Source organism: Triturus cristatus, chromosome 5_1 (assembly GCF_964204655.1).
Source record: "Triturus cristatus chromosome 5_1, aTriCri1.1, whole genome shotgun sequence".
In the NCBI taxonomy this organism is placed as follows: Eukaryota; Metazoa; Chordata; class Amphibia; order Caudata; family Salamandridae; genus Triturus; species Triturus cristatus.
The window spans coordinates 937102606-937123710 of NC_140587.1; the positions used below are offsets into that span (position 1 = coordinate 937102606).

At 46.1% G+C, this 21105-nt stretch overlaps 1 protein-coding gene across 3 annotated transcripts in view; it reads left to right on the forward strand.

Moving 5' to 3' along the window:
* LOC146832697 (Y+L amino acid transporter 2-like) overlaps positions 1 to 21105 on the forward strand; it is a 395072-nt gene that overhangs the window by 14624 nt on the left and 359343 nt on the right. The window contains exon 2 of one of the 3 annotated variants that reach the window (XM_085605979.1): positions 1564 to 1731. The exons of the other annotated variants lie outside the window; for them this stretch is intronic. The gene's annotated coding sequence lies outside the window, so the exon portion shown is untranslated. The remainder of the gene's footprint in view (positions 1 to 1563; positions 1732 to 21105) is intronic. 3 annotated transcript variants of the gene reach the window in all.

The following is a 21105-nucleotide window of genomic DNA, read 5'->3' on the forward strand; positions in this document are numbered from 1 at the left end:
GGAGCTTCCGGGCCGGAGGTGGGGATTCCGGCCAGTGGCGGAGATTTAGCCATGGCCAAAATCTCCACCTCTGGGCCGGAAGCCCTGCCTCTGGCCCGGAAGCCCCGCCTCCGGGCCAGAAGCTCCGTGCGGACGTAAAGTTAGTAGTCGTAAATCCATTCTGTGAATACCAAAAGTAGTAAGTGCATTCTGTGAATACCAAAAGCAGTAAGTGCATTCTGTGAATACCAAAATGGTAGTAAGTTTAGGATTTTGTCTTAAGTTAGTTCTGTGAATCGGGCCCAACATTTCCACAGCTTCCTTCAAAAGAGAAGTTTAAAAGATACTGATGAAGGAATTTCTGGGCTAGGTCCCATTCACCCTAGGACATGCTAGTTTACACTTGTTCTTTATCGGTCTGCTATGTTTGCTATGATCTGTTATGACTGTTTTTGTTCAGCTTGTAATATGGTTTCCACTGCTTGTGCCTTCTTGATTGCCAATATGTAAAGCGCTCCGAGACCCATATGTGGTCTTGGTTGCACTAAATTAAACTTTTAAAACAAAAATAAATAACTGGTTGTTTGGTATTAGGGTTTAGTATTACATTATGATCCTTTTGATGGTGCCAGCCCAACAGATCTGAACCCTGATTGGTTATGTACACACAGCAAAGTATAGCTCTTTTTCTAACCTCAATTTTATCCATTTCATCCACACAATGTCTATGGTTTTTCCTCTATACCCCACAGCCCTGGTGTCAGATTTGTTCCATTCTACATCCTCCCAAATATTGTCTATAGGTATCTTTAGATATCAAAGTATATAAGCTCCCTGAGTCTGCTAGTATCCCCACTTCATGGCTATCTATATGCAGGTTGAAGTTAGGTTTTCCCAATGTTTCTGTGCTTTCCTTCTCTAATTCTCAGGTTGCATTGATCATTTCTTCACTATTATCCAACTCCTCTATTGTGAGTACTATTTCATGTACACTTTCCCACATGTCATCTATTTCCTTAAATTTTACAATTCGACCTTTCATTCTGCAAGCCTTTGCAAAATGACCTCTACGTCCCCAATTGCAGCATATTGCATTCCTTGCAGCACACCTTGTGCTAGATGCCATATGTCCCGGAGCTTCACATCGATAACATTTTATTATTCCGGAATTTGATCCTGAAAAAGTAGACCGATTCTGCTCTTTTTCCTTTGATTTCCCTCGTTGTTGTACCTTCTCATTAGATTTCACCTTCTTAATATCTACTATCGACACACCAATTTCCGATATCTTGGCCTGAGGTTCCTTTGCATTTTCCTTTTTCCACATTTGAGTGTGCTCGAGCCCTTTGGCAATTTAAATGGCTTTTTCAAGTGCAGGATCCTTGATTAACAGTTTTTACTTCACTCTTTTATTGTTTTTGTATTACAATATTTGATCACAAATCAAGGAATCCCTCAAATTTTCAAATTTGCATGTCAATGACAATCGTTGCAATGCTGTTACATAGGATGCAATGTCTTCATCTGATCTCTGAACCCTAGAAAAAAACGTGTGGCTCTCTGACACAGTGTTTACTTTTGCAGTAAACCGTGTTTCAAATATTTGCAAAGACATCTTATCCATCACCCATTCCCAAAGAGATTTCAGGCAAATCTTCATACAGCCTGCGCCCTTCAACACCAAGATGGTGGAATAAAATTGCTTGTCTTCTCACAGGACCATGCTTGTCAGCACCAACAGCCAACATATAGGTAAGAAACAATTATCTAAAATGTTCCTAAGGTATTAACGGTTCCCCTGGAGTAGCCAGAAATGTAGGTGGTGGAGCTAACCCCTGATCAGCCATGTTAACTTCACACTAGGAGGGTAAAATATTGAATGCAATAATCACTCTTTAGACCTGTAAAGGGAATTGTAAATTAATGAGCACAACAAACTAATATAACTAATCAACATAAAACATTACCACATTAAATTAAAATAAAAAGAACTCCTAAGGTACGTACAATATCACTTATAATATCTTATTTTAAACTGTTTCTTTCTTTTAGTTGTTGTGCTTAATGTACTTTATTCTAATTCATAACTTTGAGGTTTTACCATAGACGTGCTGTAGTTAAGGTACTTTTCTCAGAGGAGACAGAGATGCAGGAGAATACGCAACTCAGCAGAAGAGCTCTACCATTGAACAATGGCAGGCTACAATGATAGTCTCAATGAGCAACAAGCATTTGCAATGCAATAGGTCTCGCATTTACACGAGTTTAAGCTATTGGCATTGTAAATGACAATGCCTTTTATTTATGTTCAGAAAACAAAAATAAAAGGCATTGTCATTTGCAATATCAATAGCTCAAACCCGCGTAAATGCGAGACCTATTGCATTGCAAATGCTTGTTATCGTATGTGGAAATGAGGCAAGCACCTCTTGTTTTGGGGTCCAGTTTCTAAGCGCTTAAGGATAATGGATCATTGTGCAGGAACTATGCGCTGTCCAACAACGCGTGGAACTGAACATCTTCATTAAAATTGCATTGAATAAATCTCCCTGGCAGGAGGTGTGCATAGTACGTAAAGCAGGAAGGAACATGTACTCAGTCCCTCCAGGAGGTATGCATGGTACAGTGTAGCAGCGCCTGCGCTGTCCCTGCAGGAGGTGTGCATGGTACAGTATAGCAGCGCCCCCGCTGTCCCTGCAGGAGGTGTGCATGGTACAGTATAACAGCGCCCGCTCTCTCACCCTGCAGGAGTGTGTATGGTACAGTATAGCAGCGCCCACTCTCTCTCCCTGCAGGAGGTGTGCATGGTACGGTATAGTAGCACCCTCTCTCTCCCTGCAGGAGATGTGCATGGTACAGTATAGTAGCACCCTCTCTCTTCCTGCAGGAGGTGTGCACGGTACCGTGAAGCAGAGCCCCATGAACACTTCCTACACGAGGTGCTATGTCATAAAGTGGTTCTGCAGCCTCGACCTGCAGGGGGGGTGCATTAAATGAAATAAAAATCCAGTGTGGTGCAATCTGTCACTGACACAAGTGTGTATTGGAAACTCCCTACAGGAGTTGTGAATGACGAGGCCAATGATGCACTCTCCTCTCAGGGGCAGGGGATGTGCACGAGACCCACGTGGCCGTGCATGCTTCCTGCACGGCGCTGTGCATTGGAATGGAAAGCCGGGTGATGCACTCCTCTCTCGCTAGGATGAAACTTCTAGGGGCGTGCAGACACTCTCGGCATAAGACATACGTGGCCGCGCATGATGTCCAAGCCTAGTGATGCACATTCTTTGGGGGCGGCGGGGGGGGGGGGGACATGCGGTCGCTCCCGCAGGAAATGTGCTTGAGGCGCACGTGCTGTTCTGCATGATCACTTGATCACTACGTGCAGTGAGTGTGTGAGAATCCAGTGACGTGCATGGGGGCTGCATGGACCCGGAGTCTATGCTTGTCAGGCGTAGACGGCTTGGGTGATGCACGGAACTGGGGGACCCTCCTAGCCTGTCCCTGCAGGAAGCTGTGCATTGGTAATGCTGGGACCTGCAGCTTCTCCCTGCAGTAGGTTGCACCTGGCATGGGTGGCCTGCACCATCCTCATGAGGGGTGCCTTGCACACAGAATGTACGCACCTGCACCCAATCCCTAGGAGGCGAATGAGTATATGAAGCTGCTAGGAGTGTGTATGGCGCGAGGTGCGGACTCGCGCCACGAGGCATGCATACTATTAGTTAAGCGCACTGAGTAACTGCACGCGGCGTTCTGCTGTGAGGAAGATGTGCTGTTGTGTCCAGAGACCGTTCCCAGGCTTTGTGCTTGCACGGGGGCGGCCTCGGGAAGGGGATACCTTATTGGGCTGCATATATCTCGCCCGCCCCACTCCTTCGTCTGCAGCCCCTGTGTGTCTGGATGGATGATTGATTAATTGAGTGTAAAGGAGTTTGTGCGGTTTGTGGAGGCCCAGCCGCTTTCCTCCTCCTCTCCGGGGGCACACGATACCCAGTATTTCGAACTCTTGTTACACAGTAGGTGGTTCCAGTGCTGCACCCGGCAGTCGCCACCGATAGTACATTTTTAGAGTTGTACACAGTTTTTTGTGTTAGAGGTTATTCTGTCCTTAAAGCGCTTTCCTATGTGACAGGTTAAGTACATTTACATTACCCGTTTGCACAGGATCACAGCGCTGCGAACATTAAATTTAAACATCAAGTTTGAAACTCCTGTCTGTTGGTTACACAGTGATAGCTAGTAAAACCCTCGCTTACGAAAGGGTAACAGTAAGGTGTGACATTGTAGCGCCAACGTGGTAACGGGTGAAGTCTTCAGGGTGCTTTAGATGTCCTGTGTTTGAACCTTGTAGGTACAGCGCCTCCTAAGCTCTCTTGTGAGGTCCCTCCTGGAGGGGTTTCTTCGAAGGAGGGGGTGGGATTCTCAAATCAGGCCTCATTAACGAGGAGTTATTTGCACGAATATTCGGGGGCTCGTATGAGGGGATACGAAAGTGTGGTCACGTGAGGGGCTCCTGCGGGTACAAGGATGGAGGGGGTGGGGGGTGTTATACGAGTGGCTAAGGAAGCGGGGCCTCGCGAGGGAAAGGAGTGGGGGCTAACAGAGGGGGGGGGGAGGTGGGGGCTAGTTTCACATTCCTGCTCAGATGGCGGGATGCTGTTTGTTTTCCCAGAGAGATTTCAGGTCAAGGAAGGAAGTGTCCCAGAGGGAAGGTGGTCGTGCACATTGTGTGATCATTTGGTGGAGTTTTTTTTTGGGGGGTGGGGGGCAGGAGGAATGGTGGGCATGGCAGTAAGCACCCTCAAAGTGACAGAGCCCCTCTCGGAGAGTTCAAAGCGGTGCTCTGTTTTCGTGGGAGCTGGCAGGCGGGGGTGTTATCGCGTCAGACCAGAAGTGCTGGGTTATTTAAAGTTGGGGCCTTGTTTACAGGGCTCGAGGGCAGGTCTGCTCGAGGGACTTAATGTGGTCACGCCCCCCACCCCTCCGAACAAGCCTGGAGACTCTCTGGCTAATGTAGCCTCCGAGGCCCTGAAATCAGCCATTATCGTGACTTTAGCAAAGACCCCAAAATAGACAAGTGTCTGAAGCAGAGACCCCCTTTGAGCTTCAAACGACGAATGCAAATTCTGCGCCCTAGGTACACGCCCACTGGGGGCGTGTACCTGTCTTTTTAAAAGAAAATGTTAATTGCACGCAACCCGTGCACTAGGCCTGTGAATTTCTGAGATTTAAGATTTAGAAGTTTATGTGTTACGCATTACTAGCCTGTATCGTTACTGATGCAAATGTGTGTTGTATTGTCATTAAACTAGCACTGCACACTCTGACGAGGCGCTGTAAGCGCATTTGCGGTTGGCTAGCACACTACCCCGTGGGTGTGCATGGATAGAAGTGTGTGGATGTGTGTGCGAGGGCTTGAGTTGTGCTTTTTATGTGACTTAGCGCTGCAGGTATGGTGTGCAGTGTGCAGTGAAGCGAAAGAAATGATTGATAAGACGCTACTGCATGGATGGAGAAGTGTGTGAATGCATACGGCTGGCATATGGTGAGCACTTTCGCGGCCGCTTTGATTTTCTCAGTGGCCGCGCGGTTCACTGAGAACATCAAAGCGGCCGCGAAAGTGATCAGCAGGCTGCCAAATGGTGCGCGCGCCCGGCGCACATGCACTGTAGTTGGTGGCCTGAAAAGCACTTGTTTGCACTTCCAAATCCCGCTTTCTATAGCTCTCGCCAGAGCAGCGCTAAAGCGCTGGCTCAGGCGAGACCTAAAAATTCCTTTGACTTGCCAAGGCCCTGATTCCAGGACGTTTCCACACAGAGTTAGCATACGAAGAATGTTAGTAACTCCTGACACAATGCTCTCCCTCATGAGTTGGGCACGAGATTCAGTTTTTCAAATAATGCATCACTGGGCATGCGAGAAAACTCTTTGAAACGATACTGAAATTACTTAAGCACTGGCATCAATACACGTTGAGTGCACAGTTCAAGTGAAATAATGCGCTTGGCAGTTACATGTACAGAAACAATCCAAATTTCAGAAGCATTTTGGCAAAAGGAAAGTACATTAAATCACAAGTGCATCCACAACCATAACTAAGCTTGTACTGTCCTCTGCTGGCCAACATTATAATGGGTTTTGCCAACAAATCCATCCATCCACTCGCAAGTTAGAATGTCGAAAAGCTTAATTAAGTACACTGCATTCTGGACATTTAGTTAACACCCAATCTTCTTCACAGATCGCCTGAAGAGCGCACGGTGAGACATAATTCCTATAACTGTCACCTTGATTTGATTCAAAGTACTTTTATATAATTTCAGTGAAGCAAGGCTGATAGCAAGGTTGTTAGCAAAGCTGTTTCCTTTTAGCTGGGCTGGTCTTTCTTCCCATTTGTATCCAGTTTAAGCGCTCAGACAAAACATTGGTTTCTCATGTGACTATAAAGTAATGACTTGTTTATTATGCATGGTTGGAGGTACCTCAATGTCTGCCCCCTGCACAGACTTAAACTTGCCGCCAGATTCACCAAAAATATAGTAGATAAATACCAAAGTGTATTATGTCCATTAGGTTACCTCCAGCTTACAGCTTTCCAAACCATCCTGCTTCAGCCCACAAAAGAATCATTTTTCCCCACATCCTAAATTCTGTATTACATATGCAAAGTTCTACCAACTCTACAGTAAGCTTACTGTCAATCAAGTGCTGGTACAGCTCTGGAAAACACACAGTAGACAAGTGCGCCCATACAAACAAATTCTACAGCCCTTGTTTATCTGTCACCTTACTGCCCTTCACCCAACCGTACTCTTCCGAAACTTGTCCCTGTAATTTTCTGGAGTAACACCATACCTAGTAATTAGGGCATCCTTCATTTAAAAAAAAAAAATTAAATTAAACATCAAAAAAAGCTGTTAGATATTTATTGCAGGAGGATTTTAGAAGCAGTTTAATACAAGTTATTTTTTTTAAAACAAAGATGCAGTAGAAACATGCAGAAAAGTTCTAACTTTTCTATGATTACCCAAGAAGAGCCAAAAATAAACATGTTGCTATAAATATCTCCTTTCTTCTTATCAAATGCACAGCTAGAAAAAGAGAGCAGAAAAGAGAAAACCGACATTTCGTTTTTTGGTCTTAAAACAGCTGCTTTAATTGTGCTCCATGACTTTCTCTGCATTCCACCTCGGCTGCTGGCTCTGGCAGCAGAACTCAACTGTAATACGTTATTACAGTTGACTTCTGACGTTACTCCTTTATAATCAGCGACTGGGTCCTTCAGAAGTCACAGATTTTTGGGGGGAGATTTTTTTTTTAAACAAATTTTTATTGATTTTACATACATCCGAAAAGGAAGACAAGAGAATGGAAAAAGGACAAAGGGGGTTCGGTTACATACCCTAGATATTTAGCGAAGTCACATTGTAAATCAGGTTATTGATTAAGATGTCCATGCCCACTGCACGGGCAAAACTTATGATCCTTGCAATAAGTATTGTCCAACCATTGAACATTCCCATCCCCAACTAACCCCCCCCTCCTCCCTCCCCACCCCCAGGCGTGTCACTTAAGTGCTGGCTGCAAGAGGTCAGTAGAACTGTTATCTCAGTAGGGCGACTTATTGGAATGGAGGGTAGCTGCAGCTGAGTGATATCTGGCTTGCGTGTCCAGCACCACTGCTAATCGTGAGGCTACCGAGCAAGGTGGGCACAGAGCTGTCTATACTTTAGACTATGGCTGCCACAGGGTAGTCTACAGATGCATTCTCTGCATCGTCTTCGGGAGATTTGAGTGCTACAACGAGCATTTCCCAGGCTCTCACCCTTTCCGGCGCCTTTTTTTCACTGCCCGTGCGATTCGCAATTTGTAACCTAATCACTCCCTCACACTCGGCCCATTTTAAGAATTCTGCTTTCCACTTAGCGATGCTAGGACCCTGTTTCGCCTTCCAATGTGTGGCGATGTTTCTCTTGGCTAGGAGCAGGCGCAAATCTAAAATTTTACTAGTGATTTTGTTCTTTGACGTATGGGGAAACCAATGCAGGATACATTGAGCCATGGTTGGTTCTATCTCCCTATCAGTGAGGTCTGTCAGTAATGTTGATATCTCTTCCCAATAACTGTCAAGGAACGAGCAGTACTCAAAAAGTATACTGTGGGTCTAGAGTGCAGAATCAGAGCATATACTAGTAGAGCAGGAAAAAGAGAGAAAGTCCGAGGTAACCGAGGCAGGTGTGTGGAAACCTCCACTGAGGTTTAAGTTCCCATCACCCACCGGAGGTGGTTCATCATCATTTGGGAACTAGGGACATTCCCCGGAGTACCAACCACTATGATGGTTGTGATGGTACCCTGGTTGTCCCAGGCAACCGTGCCAAATTGTTACCAACAGTAGGGTGATGATTGCAGTGCGAAAAATGAGATGAAACAAAAAATGTGAAGTTAAAAATGACTACCAAGACACTATGTAATTTATTCTGCCGCTATCCTGGTGCCAAATTAAAAACAGTATTGACAGCCTAAACAAATAACTGTCAGATCTTAGGTCTACATGCTTCGGCTTATGGACAAGGAAGTCCAAGCTCTCGTCAGGACCATGTAAACGCTACTGCAAAAAGCGTGATAAAAATAAAAATAGTAATAGTAACAAATAAACTGATTCAACGGTTGGTACACAATACAACCTGATCGAGTCCTGTGTGTCACATTGGAACAGTTACAGGCATTGTCTGGTGGTGAACCTCTGAATGGAATCAAACAAAAAGGTATTCTAATAAGGACACTCTACTTAATCATGTTGCACAACAGTATACATTGCCGATCCAAATATTGTGTATAGTTCAAATGTAATATACACTCATCAATTCGTATCAATTCTCAAGGATATAAACTTTTGATAAGAAGATATATGTTTTATTGTGACAAAAAAGTATTATTGACACACATAATTATGTGCACTTACCCGAGTTAATGTGGGTATGCACCTCGCCTCACCTGGCATCCGCTCAGGACTATGAGGCGCCGCTCTAAAAGGGGAAATTCCAAAAACAGATTATGTTGTCCCCGTGGGCCAGGAAACATCTTCAGCCTCGGCGGGCAAATCGGAATTACCTTAATTGGTGCTCGTGAGGACTATGCTAAAACCATGGCAGAGAAAGGTAAAGACGCCAAATGAGAATTAAAATAAACAGACTACTACCAATATGTGGGAGAGTAGACTGTGAGTGGCTAGAACACACAATATGGAAAGTCCGTTGTGATCGTGTGCCGTAGCCAAAGTAATGCAAAGGAACTATGACTAATACATCTCCATAGAAGAGAGCGTGATCAACTGTGAGACTCTGCCCCGTGAGCCTGCCGGTGTTTAGAGTTTCCTCTTACAAAGGTTGGTGAGGGTGTCCAATCTAGAAGCATATCAAGAGAAGGGTTGTTAAAAGAAACGCTTACCTATCCGTCGGTACCCCGCTCCAAACGCCAGAGCTGGAAGGGGAGGTATCAGGCGGGCGGCAAGGAAGTTGTTTTATTGAGTTTAGGTGTGCGTGTGCGCGCGCTTCCGTATCAGGAGCTACGGATCGCGCGGGTGTTCCAAAAGCGAAATGGTATCCCATGAAGTGCTAGGCTTGCTGGGACTTGTAGTTAGAAGTGTTACTACAATGATTTTCGCATGTATATATACCGATAAAGCTGTGACAACAAATGTACGTGAAAACTTGTTAAGAGCATATCGATGATCGGTGAACTCAATGAGGTGAGGAAGGAATGTGTAACACTGATCGTGGCGATCTGTCTTACAAAAATACTTCTCTTTTGGGAAGCGATTCAGAAGCTACTAAAAGAAAAACATAGAGGGAACGAGTGTGTGTGATGGAAGAAAGTGTCCCTCCCCGTGCGATTCACAATTTGTAACCTAATCACTCCCTCACACTCGGCCCATTTTAAGAATTCTGCTTTCCACTTAGCGATGCTAGGACCCTGTTTCGCCTTCCAATGTGTGGCGATGTTTCTCTTGGCTAGGAGCAGGCGCAAATCTAAAATTTTACTAGTGATTTTGTTCTTTGACGTATGGGGAAACCAATGCAGGATACATTGAGCCATGGTTGGTTCTATCTCCCTATCAGTGAGGTCTGTCAGTAATGTTGATATCTCTTCCCAATAACTGTCAAGGAACGAGCAATCCCATAACATGTGTTTAAAATCTGCGCTGTCTGCATTACATCTCGGCCAGGACGGTGGCTGGGCTGGGAAATATGCGTGTAGTTTTGCTGGGGTAAGATATGCTCTGTGTAAAATATGGAAGTGTACTAATTGAAACCTCGCATTCCTCGTGCTCGTCCAGGCTCTCTCTACCAGTTCTCCCCACGTCTTGTCTGGAATGACCTCCCCTATATCAGTTTCCCATTTGAGCTTTAGGGCAGACAGGGGGGATAAGGATTCCAGTGTCATACGTCTATAGAGAAATGTCACTGCTTTAAAAGTGCCCGCTGCCAACACCACATACTGGCACCCCATGGAAGTGGGCGGTTCTGTAGGTACCCCACCGCAGTGTTTCCTGATGGCCGCAGTGAGGGTCGTGTACTGTAAGAAATCATCCCTGGGTAAGTCATAGCGGCTTTGCAGATCAGTAAACTGGATCATGGCTCCCTCTTCATAGAGGTCCCCCATGATAGTCAGCCCCTGCAGTGCCCAAGTCTCCAATCTCTGCCAGTTGCCACCATGTGTCAGGGCCCTGCACATTGTCAATGGTATTTCCAGCGTGTAGGGGCTCTTAATAGAAGCCCTCCGCATATATCTGTTCCAGCATTTTCGTGCTGTGGCAAATTCCAGGGTGAGGGATGTGGCATTGACTGGGAGTCGCAGTATGATGCAGGACAACAATAGCATGGGCCCGAGACCTCCCTGGGCTCTTCGTCCCCCCTAGTGGCTCTCGCCATCCATTGTGTAAGCCATTGAAATTGGGCTGCCAGATAATAAGTCTCGTAGTCTGGGACCGCTAAACCACCCTCTGCTCTTGGTCGCATGAGTGTGCTGAGCGCTACCCTGCGCCTGCCCTTGCCCCAAAGAAAGCTGTGAACGGAGCTGCTTGAAGTAGGTTGCCGGGAACCAGATCGGTAAGGTCCTGAAGTAATATAGGAGCCTCGGGACGGTTACCATTTTGAGTAGAGCCACACAGCCCGCTACGGACAAAGGCAAAGAACTCCAGAATTCGAAGTTAGCTTTTGCCCCTCTAACGGTGTTTCCAATATTACCCTCAAGAAAGTCCTCCTGCCTGTGATAGATTTGTGTGCCCAGGCAGGGTAGGCATCTGTCTTCCCAGTTAACTCCCTCCGTGTGCTGCGGACCCATTCTATCCCTACGCGCTGGAAAAAGACAAGATTTCGACCAGTTCACTTTTAATCCTGCCACTCTGCTGAGACCGTGGAGCAGGTTTTTCACCACCAGTAATGCCGCCGCGAGTCAGCATGGAAAAGCAAAAGATCGTCAGCATATAGTGCAATATGATGGACCTGTCTGTGTACATCAAGCCCTTGATACGTTCGCCCCGATCTGGCATGCGCCGCTAAGGGCTCCATCACCAGAGCAAACAACAGAGGGGAGAGGGGACACCCCTGCCGCGTACCCCGCCCCACCCTGCAAGCTTCCGAGATTAGTCCCCCAGTTTTAATTCTGGCGGTGGAGTCAGCATATAAGAGAGCCGTCCAACTCACGGAGTCAGAACCGAGCCCCATTTTCCGCATCACATGGAATAGGAAAGCCCACTCAAGACCGTCGAATGCTTTTTCTATATCTACTGCAAAGATCGTAGCGGTATCTATGTGGTAAGTATCCGCTTCCAAGATGCGCCGGAGCCTTCTGATATTTAGCGCTGTGTTTCTAGTGGAGATGAACCAGTATTGGTCAGTGTGTATTAGGGTGGTCATGTGAGGGAGCAAACGGGAAGATAGGATCTTACTTAGTATTTTATAATCGAGATTGAGCATGGATAAAGGCCGATATGCAGTTCTATCCCATGCTTGCTTGCCCGGCTTTAGCAAAGGAATGATGATTGCTTCTCTAGTGGAGACAGGTAGTTTGCCAAGCCTCTTGGCGTCATTATATAATTGGGCTAGTTTGGGATCTAGGAGGTCAATGTAGGTGAGGTAAAATTCTATCGGGAGGCCGTCAGTGCCTGGGTTTTGTTGTGGGCCATACTTTTGATGGCTCCACATACCTCCCTTACCTCGATCTCTCGGCCCAGCAAGGTTGCCGTATCCTCGTCCAGTGCAGGTAAGTCAACTCCCCGTGTGAACTCCTGTAGTTCATCATCCATTGGGGACAGCTGACTCTGATAGAGCTCAGTGTAATATTCCAAAAACAGGTGGTTGATCCCCTGTTGGTCATACCTAGCTGCTCCTGTCTGGTCTCTAATTTCTAGTATAACTGACCCCCGTCTAGCCGGGTTCACCAACCAAGCCAGGAGGGCCCCCGATTTATCCCTCTCCGAGTGTTCCCGAGTGATGTAGGTCTTGTAGTCGAAGCATCGCAGACGCTCCACCTGTGTGGCTACTGCCTCTCTAGCCTCTAGCAACTCCTGTTGATTGCCTGGGTTTTCAGGTCTGTCCTTCTCCAGGGTGCGCAGGCGCCCGTCATCTCGTTGAATCTCCTGAAGGAGAACCTTCCTAACCCCAACCAGCTCAAATATGCACCTCCCCCTAAGTACTGCTTTGCAGGCGTCCCATTCCACAAGTGTGGATGTAGCTATACCCCCGTTGACCTGGAAATAGTCAGTGATAGCTGACCCTATACTTGTACGGAAAGCTTGGTCATCTAAGCGCCAGGTGGGCATTTTGGGGCGTGCGAGTGACCATCGTAACTGCGCCAGGACAGGGTTGTGGTCTGAGAGCGTACTGGTGAGGTATTCGCTGCAACTAATCCCCTCATGGACGTCGGGTGAACACAGAATGGCATCCAGCTGAACATGTAATTCATGGAGGGCCGAAAAGAAGGAGTAATCCCAGGTTAAGGGGTGATGCGCCCTCCAGGTGTCAATTAAGCCCCATTTCTGTTGCCAATTACGGCGTGATTCTGCCAGTTTGTGTGCAGGTGCATTAGGGAGTGGGGGGTGAGAGCGGTCAAGGGTAATGTCAGATGTGCAATTGAAGTCTCCGCCCAGTAAAAGCGACCCTGTGAGGGTGGTCGCCAAGCTTCCTGATAGTAGGGAGAAGAAGGTGAAGTACTGGGTTATTTAGGACCCCAGCGGTGCCAGGGGTAGCACCCTATGACTTCGAGTTCTTCCTGTCTTGGACCACAGAAACACAGAGTCTTGTGGTGGCGTCAAAGATCGTTTTATTATTGACTGCAGCCAGTAACAGCAATCCTAGAAGTACACATGGGTATGTTCTCAGGAGACTGCTCAAACTTACAGAAACGGCCTTCTCCTTATATACAAAATATCATGCTTCAGGCACACATTCCTCGTTTTACGATATGGTCATTCATGTGTATTCATTACAAACAAAAAGGCAGAGTCATGATGACCATCCCACATTCCAGTTCAGCCAGCCCACAATTATTTACCCAGCGAGGCTCAGATCCCTCATCAGATATCAGCAGACCCCAATAAACACGGGCACCTCCTGTTGGTAAAACAAGCCATAAAGCAGGAAGAGTCAGGTGTGAAAGAAATTAGCCGGAGGCTTGTGTGGGATGAAAAGGCTTTATGGTGTGTCAAACCCTGATGCTAATCACAGGTGGCCGTAGGACGGGGAGCTCGTGAGACCGGACTGACCTGGGGCGGTGGAGCCAAATTGCACAGGTCACAGGGAAGTCAAATAGAAGGCACATGTGTTCTGAAGGCCTGTGCATGTCATTAATGCGCAGCCTATGCGAGGGCAACCATAAGATGGCTACCGCTCCAAAATGGAACCCACGAAGTCAATGTGTAATATCGTATACAAAGTGAATTTATCGAATGAAACGTTATGCAAAACACTTGTACATACTGCATTGGCCATTCGCGGTTCGCTGATACCGGAATAGGCAGGGTAGGGCCATGCCTCCTACGCGGTCCCAAATTTTAAAGTACCACAGACCCTCCTTTTGCCCTTACATAGGCAATAACTACACTCATATTAATCCGAGTCCAGGTCTATATTCATAAGGTCATGGAGATGTTGCTGTAGCATCATCCTATTACTTAGCTCGTCCCTCGATACAGGTTTCCTTACACATAATGTAGCACAGAGGCCACATATCGCGGGAGCACACTGTACACACAGACAGAACAGGAAAAGAATGGCTAAGATCATTCCAATGACCATCAGAATCTTCCAACCCCAGGCAGATATCAGTTCCCAGAACCACCCCATCAGTGACCAATCTCCTTTATCCACGTGAATAGATTTGGATATTTTATGCAGTTTGGAGATGGCTTGATAAACTGTTGGAGCGTTATCTGGTATGAAAATGCAACAGCTAGATTGGATGACCTTACATACCCCACCACGGTCTGCAAGTATGACGTCTAGAACCATACGGTTCTGCAAAGTCATGAGGCGGTCCGTTTGGAGCTCAGCTGTCAAATTACCAAGGGCACCAGCCGTTACATTAACAGTGGATTCAACCACACGAGTCAGTTGTCTCAGGTTCCTACTATTGACCATCGGTCCCCAAAACGGCAGGAAACCCAAAAAGAAGTCTCCCGCTTCCTGAACGGCAGTATCCTCATGACTAAAAACGCCTCTCACAACTCTGGTCTTGTGATAATCAGAGGTAGCAGTAAATGTTGGCGGTAGCAAGTTTGCAATATAACATGTGCCCGAGAAATCAGGGGGCAACCATGTATATGCTCGGTCATTGCAAACAAAATATGTACCCTTGGCAGCCAAAAACGCAGGGGAAAATTGTGATGGAAAAGTGTACGTTTCAGTACAGTCACTTTTCCCCAGTTGAGCTCTTGGATTCTGACCATTACCTTATAAACAGAACCGACCTATGTGGGGTACGACCCAAATTGGGGATGACATTTTCCGCTGCCTTTCACCCAGACTAATGCTATACCCCGTCGCGTTCCAACCTACATAAGCTCGCAATTCATCCTTGGGAATAGATGAGTATGCGTCGATATCTCTGCTCATATCAGCAACTCCTTTCATTAAGGCCTTATTGTTTGTGCTAGGTCTGATGGAACGCGGTTGTCGCGGGGAGTAGGCATCTAATGCAAAAAGAAACATGGTCTGGAATGCCCATGACGATCCATTATAGCTAAACGGCAGCACTAGATATGGGATACCCTTATTAATGGTATGTGGCATTAAACCACACACCCAGCAATTGGTTGTATTCATAACTAGTTGGTGCTGGTGCAGGAGTTGAATAAATGAATTGTTTACAAACTCAGAACGTCTAGCTTGTTCGTGTTCAGGCAGAGGGTGGAAAGAGTGTAAGGAGACAGTAGGAGGAGGTATAGGCTGTACAGTGGGTGCAAATGGCACTTGAGAGGAGAAGAATACATAACCTACAGTAAACACCATCATACTAAATAGTATAAACAGGCATAATAATACAAAACGTTTGCTCTTCATTATTTTACATATTTTCGTCTTAAAGTTAATTTCCTCAGCGGGTCTCTCCATCTTGAAAAACTCCATCCTCTAATCGTGCCGCTCGCGGCGGGTGAGTATCTTCTGCTAAGGAGTACGCCTGTCAGTCCAGGGAACGCCCCAGACCAACCAGAACCGTTGACCTAACGTCTTCGGCCTGTACCCCGAAGTCTTGGCACCGCGACCCTGCAGCTGAACCCGGATGGTGGTTCGAAAAACAAAAATCAAAAAGTCCTTCAGATGGGAGAGCTATAATATCAAAAAAAATAGTAAGGGAAGGGAGTTTTTATTTGTCCATAGGCCTTGGCCTCAAGTTATAGCGAATTCGGCCAGGTACTGTCTGGTCTTGAAACAAGAGTTCAGGCTCTGTGGTGTCTATTTGAATTGAAGGTGGCACAGCTTCCTGCAAAATATCGTCGCTTTCTCGTTCTGAAGTCGTTCCCTTTACACGTGCATCACTAAATGGCACAAATCGGGGGACAGTGTCAGTTTCAGAATCAGCGATACCCTCCTGGACCCACCAGTCATATGGTAGAGGCAAAGGGATCCGTTTGCGGTGGGCGCCGTGTATCCAATTCTTTTTCCCTCTCACTCGAACCGCTGATCTTGTCGATAGAAGCACGAGGTGAGGGCCGATCCAACGGGGCTCATCGTTGTTTTTTCGTTGAAAATTTTTAATAAGCACCCACGAGCCAGGGTCGATAGGGTGTCCTGGAGCTTCAGAGGCCTGGGGCAGAGTATCGTGCACCTGTTGGTATAAAACACGCAATTTAGCCGTCAATTCATACAGATAGTCAAGCAGTATTGGATGTTCGATTTCACTGAATTTTGTCTGTCTTGGCACACCCCATATGGCCGGCCAAAAATGATCTCATAGGGACTAAGTCCCACTCGTGAATGCACAGTCATTCTTGTTGATAGGAATGCTAAAGGCAGAGCGTCAGGCCATTTAAGACCGGAGCTCGCCTGGATTTTGGCCAATTTAAGTTTCAGAGTGCCATTGTAGCACTCTACTAGCCCAGCTGATTGGGGGTGATTTGCAGCGTGGAACTTCTGTTTAATGCCTAGTCCCTCACATACTTCTTTCATCACTCGACCCACAAATTCATTCCCATTATCACTCCAGACCATTCTCGGCATTCCAAACCTAGGGAAAAATTCTTTGACAAGGGCTTTAGCTGTGGACAAGGCAGTATTGTCTTTTAAAGGGTATGCTTCTATCCACTTTGAGAAGGCACAGACAACAACGAGTACATATTTTAAATTGTTGCACCTTTCCATGTGGATGAAATCTAGCTGCAAAACCTCGAACGGATACGTTGGAGGTGCAAAATGACCAGCTGGAGTTGGGGTTCCCCTACCAGGATTGTATTTCAGACACACCATGCAATTCTTGACCACATTCTCTGCACATTTGGGAATTCCAGCATTTTGCCATACTGGGGCCAACAACTTGCAAATCCCTTTTACACTAATATGGGCCATTCCATGAGCCATTGTCACCATTGCAAGCACATATGCATCGGGTAACAACAAACGCTGATGTTCTGACAAATCAACCCAACAACCTTTTTCATCTAGTTTACCCATACTTTCTCTCCACTTGCTCAATTCTTTCTCTGTGTCTTCAGCGTGAAGGGACTTCACGCTCTCTATCGTGTCTTCACACATTCCAACATCACCAACCCATCTTGCAGGGCCTGCAACATACATTCGATTACTTACATTCTTTGCTGTTTCTTTCGCAACTTCATCAGCAAATGCATTACCACGACCAACATCATCGGTAACTTTCTTGTGCGCACTGCATTTAACGATCGCAACTTGTAGCGGCAAGGCCAGTGACTCAAGGAGATCATTCACCAACTGACCATTCTGAATTTTGGTTCCATGCGAAGTCAGGAATCCACGTTCTTTCCACAAGCGCCCAAAACTATGGGCCACGCCAAACGCATACTGACTATCGGTGTATATGTTCACCTTCATACCTTTCGACAACACACATGCTCTCGTAAGTGCAATTAGCTCTGCTGCTTGAGCCGAGTTATGCGGTATACGTGCAGTCTCAACAACCGTGTGCAAAGTCGTGACAGCATATGCAGCAGTCGTATCACCATTCGGAAGCTTGAAGCATGAACCATCCACCCATAAGGTACCATCACACTCAGTCAAGGCAGTATCTTTAAGATCCACTCTCCCTTTTGTTTCTTCTTCTGTTCTAAACAGACAGTCATGCTGTTCAATCTCATCTGTGTCTGCTGCAATCGGCAATAAAGTAGCTGGATTCAATGTGTTGCATCTTTTTATGTGTACATGACTCGCTAATAGTGTCAACTCATAACCTGACAATCGAGCACTAGTTAAGTGCTGTGTCTTGGTCCTGTTCAACAACGTGTCCACTGCGTGTGGAACCATCACAATTAACGTGTTATTCATTACTAACCCAGCAGACTGTCGAATAGAGACAGCTGCTGCCGCTGTGGCTCTCAAACAACTTGGCGATGCTTTGGCTACCGGATCCAAAGTCGATGAAAAATATGCGCATGGGCGCTGTTTGTCTCCAAAAGACTGTGTCAACACTGACAATGCACAACATTCCTTCTCGTGAACATACAATGTAAAAGGCTTGCTGTAGTCGGGAGTGCCCAACACAGGAGCTGAACATAATGCCTCACGCAATTCAGAAAAACTTTTCTGACATTCTTCAGTCCATGGGACGAGATTCGGTGTATCTTTACATGTCAATGCTATTAAAGGTTTTGCCAGCAAAGAAAAACTCGGGATCCACTGCCTACAGTAGGAAGTAATACCCAAGAAAGCACGCACTTCTCTCTGTGTTCTTGGCACGCTCAATTTTGCAATGGCCTGAATTATTTCTGGGGTCAGTTTCCTTCCCTCCTTCGAAAAGAGATGACCTAAGTAGGTCACTTCTTGTCGACAATATTGCAGTTTTGAGAGAGACACTTTGTGATGTAAGGCAGACAAATGACGCAACAATGACACCGTAGCTTCTTTACAAATCTCCTCAGTATCCGCGGCGATTAGTAAATCGTCAACATACTGGATAAGGGTGGCACCACTTGGTAAAACAATTGCATCAAGCTGTGCTTTTAAAGCTTGGCTGTATATTGATGAGCTTTCACAGTAGCCCTGAGGAGCGCGTTTAAAACGGAAGCTACGACCTCCTAAACTGAAGCCAAAAATGTCCCTGCTTTCCTCTGCAATTGGGATGCTAAAGAAAGCATTCTTTAAATCAATCACTGAGAACCAAGCAGCGGATGCTGGAATCATAGTTAACAAAGCAGTTATATCAGGGACAACTGGAAACTGTGGCACAACAATCTTATTTACCTCTCTAAGATCGATCACAAATCTGTAAACAGGTGGCTGTGAGGGGTCAGTACGTTTTAAAACAGGCAAAACAGGGCTATTGCAAACGTTACCTCTTGTCTCTTCAATTACATCCTTTTCAATCAGATCATGGATAATCGCTAGCAACGCTTTTTCGCCCTCATTAGAGATCTTGTACTGTCACGTGGTTTTAGGCCACTCCCTATTTACAGTGCTAAGTTAGCTTAATCACGTTAGCTGTTGGAAAACCATCTTGTTGCTTTCGCTGCCTTTGCACCCGACACTGTTGTTACATGTTATTACTTTGAGAAATGCAGACTCGCTCTTGTCTCAAGTGAATGTTATTAATACATCCTTAACAGTTGCTAGTGCCCTTGGTCTGTACATCGAGTAAAGAACTGTTCTAGGACACTAGACGGTGCCGGCTGATTATGTTCAGGGTGATCGTACCACTGTTTAGTCACAACATGCACGCAGCTGCAAATACCAGAAAGTCGAGGGCTTTAATAACACAGCGCAGCATATTGTTAGAGCATTCGATAGAAGAGCTGTTGCAGAGAACACTGAGCTGATCCTGTGATGTGATACACCTAAGCTGATCTATACGGTATGGGGTCCCCTATGCAAGCCTATGAGACCTTCTAATAGTCTAATAATATTTTATTAGTAACTAGAGAAAGGAGGGTGGTTATTTTCCACTGTCATTATAATATGATCGCTCCTTTTATATTCTATGGTATTGTAACAATGTTAATGGTAATGATCTTAACCATTTGTCTACTTATGTTAGCCAAAGTATTGTTTAACAGGACTCGAGGTTTATGAATAAATTCTTTAAACTTTACTGTGTCTTAGTTATTCTGTTGTGGACTGATATATATGTGCAAACGGGTATTTCGGGTTCCCACCATTCCTGAGAATAACTAAGTCGCTTGTTCTGGGTTGTCTATACATTGGGACCGCCGAGCTAAATCTCGGATAACGAATGTGACACTAAGCTAGTCGGATAAGGGGTTCTTAGTTCTGAAGGGAGTTTCTGGTACACCACAATTCTCTAAGGTTCTGGTTTCCTGCGCATAGTTCTGAGCATACGCAGAATCCCTACAACATGGCGCACCTAACGTTTGGTCTTAATATCTGAGATGCCTTAGTAGTGCTTTTTATTAGTCCACAACGCCCTCACTCTGGTTTCCGGATAACGGGAGTGACGGCTTAACCTACCTAGGTTTTAGGCTATAGGTTCTTTCAAGCTTGATAATAAAAAAGGTTATACTAATATAAGCCCAAGTGCTACTAAAGATCTCGTTGTATCTTTTATTTTAAGTCCTTATGGCGGTAGAAATTCCCGCTCATAGTAGGGTGTCTCTACGTGCTCATTTGAGGACGTACGGGGTACCCGATGACGGGCTGGCAGTGGTATTTGTCGTAAGTGCAAGTGCTACTTACCCTTATGAGTTGTTTTACTCTTGGGTTACCTTTGAGGCTGTGGAAGACGTTGATAAAACGTTCCACAAATACACTGCAACTCAGGTGCCTTTACATTATACCCCATATATGGCATTAGAAATTCCTATTTCTACCTGGCAACACACTATTTGGTTTAATGGCGCCCTCCCCCACACGGTCACCCCGGCGAGACTGGGTCCTTTGTCTATTGAAGGAGCTACTTGGCCGGTGCTGGCCGGACATACACCTCATCCACGCTACCTGACGGTAGGAGTGGATAGCTTACGTGTACTGCACACGACCCTGATTACGGTCCATAGGGCGTTAGTGCAGTATGTGTCGCGCACTGTACAGGTGGGGGCACCTACAGTGGCGGGACACGGGGCTGATCACCATCATGCGGTTGTGATCAGTCCTGTAATGGTAAACGCGGTTGTTGGCAAGCGCCCCCAGAATAAGGATGAGTATCCTTATTGGCTTGCAGAGAAATTCGATCAACTAGAAGCCGTGTTTCCTAACACTAGTCCTGTGGATAAACACAGGATACTCACTATTACTTTGCCAAAAGAACTAGTCCCAGACATTGTCGATTGTGACAATTGGGGCAAGGTCTTTGCAGCGACCTATTCGAAGTGCTTCGGCACTACGTCTATGTCGGTACTACCTTCCGTTATCAAAAAAGTCCAGGAGGACCATGGGGCGGAAGCAGCTATTGAGTTGGGAATGCGGCTTATCGACAGCTTCG